The 8,471-nt window shown below is 36.8% G+C and overlaps 1 pseudogene; it reads right to left on the bottom strand.

The window, feature by feature from the left end:
• Nucleotides 1–4,558: 4,558 nt before the first annotated feature.
• Nucleotides 4,559–5,464, bottom strand: LOC101961266 (mitochondrial ornithine transporter 1 pseudogene; annotated as a pseudogene).
• Nucleotides 5,465–8,471: the final 3,007 nt, after the last annotated feature.

The raw sequence follows: 8,471 nt of genomic DNA on the forward strand, positions 1-8,471 counted from the left end.
TCTTCTCCCAAACCTATTTTTACATTTTCATTATTTCACAGAAATCCTGGCTCAGTTAAGATTATGGGAAGCTTCTTTTCTTACAATGAATGTATGAGATTTTTTTTTCATGGTATACTATCCTTAAGAGAAACATAATTTATCATGCAATTCTATAAGTATTTTAGGTGTAGAAGAATGGCAATAGGCTTGCCTTGGACGAAGTCACAGTTTCTAAATATACTTATCTAAGTGTTCAAATAATTGCTTATTAAGGGCAGATACAGGAGTTTGTGGCCTTACGTTTTAATACCTTTGATATCCTCTTTTAAAAGGAGAATAGAAAATTATGAAGAACAGGCTTATTTACATTGTAATTAAAATGACAAAGTAAATGCCTAATATCACAAATATTACAACCCCCCCAAAAAAAGCTATTCAATAAATCTGACACTTTTCTTATTGTTCCAGACATTTTTGTTGTGCATCCTCAAATCCTCCACCCCTTCATTTCACAATGATTTTTAACAATTTTTTGAGCTGTTTCATGTTTACAGCAAAATTCAGCAGATGGTATAGGGATTTCTTTCTCCTGTATTAGTACATTTTCCATTTCTATAAAAAATAATCCTGGACTGGTCCTTTATAAACAAAGTAAATTTATTTAGCTCACAGATTTGGATGATGAACACTCTGCCCATACAACAGTGTGGTAGATTGTGTCATGGTGGGAGTAAATATGAGAGGGACAGATCACATAATGAGACAGGAAGCCAGAAAAAGGTGAGGCATTCCATTTGCTTTCTTACTCCAGTCCTTTCATGAGAATTAACCAGTGCTCTGATAATTACTTTAATTATTTCTAAAGGCAGCACCTCTAATGACCTTATTCCTTCTTGGTAGGCCCCACATCTTGGTTTCATACCACCTCCCAACAGTACCACACTGAACACCAAACTTCCGACATATAAACATCTGGGGAACAATCCACCTCCAACCTATAGTACCCTCTGTCCCAACTAATATAGAACCTCCCGCTCTGAGAGCATCCTTCACCAGAACAGTACTGATAGACCTGTATTGACACCATAATTACTGAAAGCCCATATTTTACAATAAGTGTCACCACTGGTGTTGTACATTCTGTAGGTTTAGACAAATGTCTGTATAACAACATGTATCCACCACTGCAGCATCATACAGAGTATTTCCACTACCCTAAGTGTCTCTTCCACTCTACCTCCCCTCTTCCAAACCTTAGCAGGCCTTGACTATGTTCTTATCTCTATAATCTTTGCCTTTTCCTGAATGTCTTTTGGTTGGAATCATAAAATACACAGCTGTTGGTGTTGGCTTCTTCTACTGAGTAATATGCATTGAGGGTCCCACAATGTCTTTCCATGGCTTAATAGCTTCTTTCATCTCTAACACTGAATAATATTCTAGTGTGTGGATATACTGCAGTTTGTTTATCTACTCTCCTACTGAAGGGCATCTCAGTTGCTTCCAAGTTTTGCCAATTGTGAATAAAGCCACTATAAATATGCATGTGAAGATTTTACTGTGAACATAAGTTTTTAACTCCTTTGGATCAATGCCAGGGAGCACAATTGCTAAATTGTAAAGTAAAAGAATGTTTAAGTTTATATAGAAAAACACCAAACTGTTTTTGTAGGCATTTGCTGTTTTAATTTGCATTTCTCTGAGACATATCACACCGAGAATCTTTTCATATGCTTATTGGTCCTCTGTGTATCATCTTTGGTGAACTATGGTTTAATGCCTTTGAGAAATTTTTAATCATATTTTTAAATGTTGAGTCTTACAAGTTCTTTGTATGTTTTGTAAAACAGTCCTTTATCAGATGTATCTTTATAAAATATTTTATCCCAGTCTCTGGGTTTTCTTTTTAATCTCTCGATTAAAAAATATTCATCATTTACAGATCAAAAGATTTTAATTTTAATGCAGTTGCTCAATTAATTCCTTTATGGATTGTGCCTTTAGTGTATCTAAAATGTCATCACCATAGAGAAAGTCATCTATGTTTCTCCTGTTACCTTGTAAGTTTTTGGTTTTGAATTTTACATTTAATTATAAGATGTCCTTTATGTTAATTTTTATGAAGGATGTGTCTAGGTTTCTATTTGCATGGGTTTGGGGTATGTCCAGTTGTTCCAGCACCACTCATTAAAATGATTAGCTATGCTTCAGTAATGTCTTTGCTCCTGGCAACAGTCAGTTGACTAGTTTATCTGGGTCAATTTCTAGTCTGTGTATTCAGTTCAGTTGATAAATTTGATATCTTTTCATCAATATCATAGTCTTTTGATTACTGTAGCTATTTAGGTAAGTCTTGAAGTTAGGTAGTTATAGTTCGCATCTTCTTTTTCAATATTGTGCTGGTTCTTCTGGGCCTTTTGACTATCTTTATTTAGTTCTTAGGTTAATAATTTAATGATAGAACCCTCAAATTTCTTTAGACACAATATTTCAAGTTATTATACTTTTGTCCAGAGTAGAGATCTGAAATGGTACAAACTGTACCCAAATATTGAATCACAAATTAAGCTAATAGAAAGAAAAGGAAATTCTCCAGTCTTGGGTTTCCTTTCTTCACTTCCACTTGCCGCAGACTATTTCTATGGAAGTTATTTAGATAGATCTTGAATGGACAGCTTGTGAGAAGATCTATTGCCAAAAGAGCTAACATGCACAAGCTCCTGGCCACCATGCAGATAGCTATGGACTCTAAAGCAGTTTTCTGCTTAGAAGCCAGTCTTCTGTTTTATTTTGCTTCAATTCATGCCTGTTCTGATGAAGCACCATTCAGTAGCTACTGAATATTTATGTGTAGAGAGAAAAATAGAATCCAATGGTTTTCTCATATAGTAAGAGCAAATGGAGGACCAGCTCTAGCTCTGGAGCATATCAGGCATGACAAACATCCCTGCCCTAAATGTCCTGGGGTCTCCATCCTATTCAGTAGCACCTTATTTCCCTGACCCTCTTCTTCTGACACTCTAAGAGTTGCCAGAGGCTTGACTCATAGCAGAAAGCTGAAGGAAACTGAAGGTGTTGCCCAGCATTTACATTCTGCCCACAGGCACAGACACACAAATTAAGACTTGTTAAAATTGTCAGCCTGCTTGATTTTGGTTTCACAGGCTGTTCAAGAGCACTTCTTACTGAGAATGTCCCTATAGCATGATGTCAGTGGTGATAAGAATGACCCTCTTATATCACAGCTACCCACCCCAAATCTATGGGGATCATCAGATGAATTGTGGGCTTTGTTCTGGTTGGAACATATATTACATACCACCTAGTTTAATAAAATTGTGTTTCTTATGTTATCTGCTTTATAAACTCACACCTCATCTATATACTTTAAAACTCATAAACTGCCAGGCCCAAATGCAGAAGGTTCCAACACTGAAAAAGCATGGCAAGTAGTTGTGGGTTCTGAGGTAAACATCAGGATGGGTCAGTCTTGCCATCATTCACAGTGAAATAGAAGCACTAAGCTCTTTCTAGTTCTGAGAGAATAGGCATCACCCATGAACACTGCTACTATTTGTTTACCAAACAGGGAGAAAAGGCTTCTTTTGACTTTGCCACTCTCTGTTCCCTGGAAGGACTTCTGATTGGTAGGGCAGAAAGGACGATGGATGATCCAAAGTGGTTCAGCCGCCCTGGAACTGGGCCAACACAATGCCCACAATTCTACCCAGGCCAGGACCCAGAGATGGAATTAGGTTCAGAACTGGTATCAGCTATCATCAAATAACACAGCACAACACAGCCCACATCTCTGGGTTCTTTCCTGAATCTACAGCCCAGCACAGGGGAAGCTTTTTGGTAAAGGAGAAAAAGGGAGATTGGTGAAGGCCACCACTGCTTCCTAAAGATCTGATCATCTAGTCTACATCTAGCAACATTGTCAACTGTGGAATATGAGCCCAGCTGGAAAATGAATGGCACTAAGAATAAAGCTTCTTGGGAAAATCCAAGATGCCTACTCTGAAGCTTGATCAAGAATGTGGATACACCAGTATGCAGGTATAGTCAACTAAAAATCTGTATGGATATTTAAGTTTTCAGGCACCATATGAAAACTTTAACTTGCCAATGCACAAGTTTAGTGGACTTCTAAAGAGACCCTACATCTACGATGGTTTAAAAAATAATTTATAACCATTTAGTGAAAAATAGTCACTTCTGGGTTTTCTGATACATGAGATTAAACATGAAACCAAATTATGTTTCCCTCAACATCCAAAATGCATGTATACTGTCCAAAATGCATGTATACTTGCGGATTTATGCAGAAATAATGCCCTAGTGAAACTATACTCAGCCTTTCAAGTTAGGTGCACAGGGCCATCAGCCATCCAGTATATTCTATCAAGGGTAAGAGCAATACAATGTAGGCAGAAAGTAGATGTAAAATAGATGTCCTTTTATAAAGCTTAAGATTTAGGGTAGAACAAGTGAAGACAAAGGCAAAATTCCCAAGAATTAAAAAGCGTTCCACATTGTTCTCGTATTCTGTGAAGCCATGAGATGAACAATAGTCCTAAAACGCCTGTGCCTGGATCCAGGCCCACCAAGACACTTCAGTTTCTTCCAACTGGCTCCTCATCAACTCCCTGCTGTATTCATAGCCCCAAAATAGTGCCCCATTGGCAGGGAATGGAGGAATCATAGTAGGTTTCAGTCCAGAATATAAGGCTGTTATTCCTTCATTATTCACAACTCCTAGAAAGATTCCAATAAATCCTGTTTTCCAGACATGGAAAGAACTTGAATTCTAGATTTAACCCAATCCACAGGGTATATAGCAAGCCACAGGCAAATTCTACCAATTTCACCACTTAGCAAAGACACAGGGCCTAGTTCATCTTTTGATCTCCCTGATGCATAAAAAGGATGGGCTCAGTTCATAGCCAGCAGAGAAGAAACAGCCTTGTACTTTTCAAAGCAAAGCACTTGGAGAGTACATGGTAGAAGCCCAAGGATAAGGATATCTAAGGATAGTTTTAACAACAGACCAAACTATATTCTGGCTCTTGGCTATCTTTCCTGGCATCTCCATTTCATATGTGGTCTGCAGAGGGCCCTTCATGAGCTCTGTCGGGCAGAGCACAAGCTAGGTGAAGGCGAAGGACCCTGTGGGTACCTTCTGCAAATCACTCAACTTTGCCTGTTTGTACGACCCAATTGTTCCCCTTACCATCTTCTGGCAGAAGCCTTAGGGCAAAGAGCATCGAATTCTCCATGATGTTGGCCATCAGAGTCCAGCTGGTGCCCTTGCAGAAGCCACAGAAACCCACCTGTGAGTAGGTCTTTAGGCAGCAACCTGTGAGGCCTCAGTACAAGACAGGGAACGTTTGTATCTTCACCTTAATTGTGTCAAAGGGCTGCCCTGTCAGTACACATCTGTGAGGTCAAGGGCAGCTTGGATGGCAGGATTGGATCTCATGGTGCTGCTGGGATACATAGAAGGTGACTCTTAGGAGCTTATGATGGGTACTATGTATCCCGCCACACACTGTTGAGGCTGCGCTGCTGCTTGAGCTTCACCACCCTCTTGGCTCTTTTCTTTATAAACTTGTAATCAGTTTGTCAATATTCACAAAATAACTTCCTGGTATTTTGATTGGGATTGCATTTGAATCAATATATCCAGTTAGGAAAATTTACATTTGGTAATATAGAGTCTTCTAATCCATGAATATAGATTATCTATTTATTTAGTTCTCTGATTTGCTTTTTTAGGATTTTGTGATTTTCCTCATATAACTCTTGTGCATATTTTATTAGGTATATAACTACTATTTCATTTTTGAAAGGTGCTAATGTAAATGGTATTGTGTATTTCATTTCAAAGTTGATTTATTACTGCTATGCAGAAATGCAAATAGCTTTTATCTTAGCTTTATATGTTGCATCTTTACTATAATAACTTACAATTTCCAGTTTTTTGATGACTCTTTAAGATTTTCTACATAGACAATCATGTCTTTTGTAAAGACATTTATTTCTTCCTTCCTGATCCAGATATCTTTTATTTCCTTCTTTTCCTTTTATTTACTTATTTTAATTAACATATATTTTACATATTAATGGGATTCCGTATGAATTATTGGGATACTTAACAGGATCAAGCGTGAATTGATCATGTCAACCAACTTTCTTCTATCCCTATACCTCTCTCCTTCCACTATACCCCTTTTACTCCCTAGTAATCACTATTCTAATTTCAAGTTGATTAAAAAAAATTAGTTTATATATATGAGAGAGAATATGCATTGCTTGACTGTCTGTTTTATTTCACTTAAGATTCTCTAGTTTAATCCAATTCATTGCAAATTATAAGATTTCATTAGTCTTTATGGTTGAATAATATTTATTGTTCATGTATACTATATTTTCTTTATCCATTCATCTGTTCATGGGTACCCAAGCTGTTCTATATCTTAGTTATTGGGAACAGTGGTGCAGCAAACATGATCATGCAGATATCTCTCTTGCATGCTGATTATTTTCCTTTGGATATATACTCAGAAGTGGGATAATTGTACCCTATTGTAGTTTTATGTTTTGTTTTTTGAAAAACCTATATATTGTTCTCCATAGTGGATGTTTTAGTCAACTTTAGGAGCAAAAGTTTATTTTGGGGGCTGATGATTTTAGAGTTCTGTTTCCATAGACTGCTGACTCCATTCCTTGGGGCCTGAGGTGAGGCAGAACATCATGGCAGAAGAGTATGGAGGAGGGAAGCAATTCACCTGTTGATGGAGAGCAGAAAGAGTGAGGTCAGCGCAACAAAGCCAGAATCTATACACCAATGGCATGCCCCCAGGGATCCACCTCCTCCAGCCACAGCCCACTTACCTTGAATTACTACTCAGTTAATCCATGTCAGAGGATTTATTCACTGATTGAGTTAAGGCTCTCAAAACCCAATCTTTTACCTCTGAGCTCTCATGCATTGTCTTACACATGAGCTTTTGTGGGACACATCATATCTAAACCACAACAGTTGGAGAATAATAATTTACATTCCCATCAACAATGTATAAGAGTTATTTATTCTCCACATCCACACCAGCATTTTTTTTAGTAGTTGACATTCTAATTGGGATGAGATGATTTCTAATTGTAGTCTTAATTTATGTTTCCTTGACAACTAATGACATCGATTACTTTTTCACATATTTATTGGCCATGTGTATTTTTCTTTTGAGAAGTGTATATTCTGATAATTTACCCATTTTTCTTAAGAAAAAGATTACTTGTTTATATATTGTTAAGTTTTTCAGTTCTTCATTCTGGATATTAACCCCTCTGTCAGATGACAAGCTGGCAAATAATTTATTCCTTTCCATAGGATGTCTCTTCACTCTTTGTTTCTTTGGTTTTGCAGAAGTGTTTTAGTTTGATGCAATCCCATTTGGCAATTTTTGCTTTGTTTCCTGGGCTTTTCAGGTCCCATCCATAAAATTATTACTTCTACCAATGTCTGGAAGCGTTTTCCCCTAGGCATTCTTCTAGTGGTTTCAGGGTTCCAGGAATTACATTTCAGTCTTTGAGTTGAATTAAAATTTTTGTATATCCTGAGTAATAAGTATCAAGTTGGAAAATCCTGCATGTAGATATACAGTTTTCAAAGCACCATTTATTGAATAGACTGTTCTTTTCCCATGTGTGTTTTTGGCATCTCTGTCAAGAATCAGTTGGCTCTATGGTGGCACATGCCTGTAATCTCAGCAGTTAGGGAGGCTGAGGCTGGAGGACCATAAAGTTGAGCTCAGCAATTTAGCAAGACCCTGTTTCAAAACAAAAAATAAAAAGGACTAAGGATGTAGTTCAATGGTAATACATGCCTGGGTTCAATCCCCAGTGCAAAAAGAAAAAAAAAGAGAAAGAAAAGAAAAAAGAAAGATTCAGTTAGCTGTAGATACTTGGGTTTATTTCTGGAATCTCTGTTCTTTTCCATTGTTCTGTGTATTTTTGTAACAATACCATGATGTTTTGATTACTATGACTTTGTAGTATATCTTCAAATAAGGTATTGTCTGAAGTCTTCAGCCTGATTCTTTTTGTTGAACATTATTTTGGCTATTTGGGGTGTTTTGTGCTTAGATATGAATTTCGGTATTGTCTAATTCTGTGAGAAATGTTATTGGTATTTTGATGGTGATTGCACTGAACTTGTAAATTGCTTCAGATAATATGAACATTTTAATATTATTAATTCTTCCAATCCATGAACATGAGAAATTTTTCTTTCTGTGTTTTTTTTTCAATTTTATTTATAAGTGTTTTAAAATGTGTCTTTGCAGAGGTATTTCATTTCCTTAGTTAAGTTTAATCTAGTTGCTTTTGTTTAGTTTTGCTTTGTTTTGTTTTGCTGGCTGTTGTGAAAGGGATTTCTCATGTTTTCATTCTCTGCAAATTCATTATTGGTCTATAGAAAGCTATTT

The sequence above is a fragment of the Ictidomys tridecemlineatus genome, chromosome 5, assembly GCF_052094955.1.
Source record: "Ictidomys tridecemlineatus isolate mIctTri1 chromosome 5, mIctTri1.hap1, whole genome shotgun sequence".
Classification (NCBI taxonomy): domain Eukaryota; kingdom Metazoa; phylum Chordata; class Mammalia; order Rodentia; family Sciuridae; genus Ictidomys; species Ictidomys tridecemlineatus.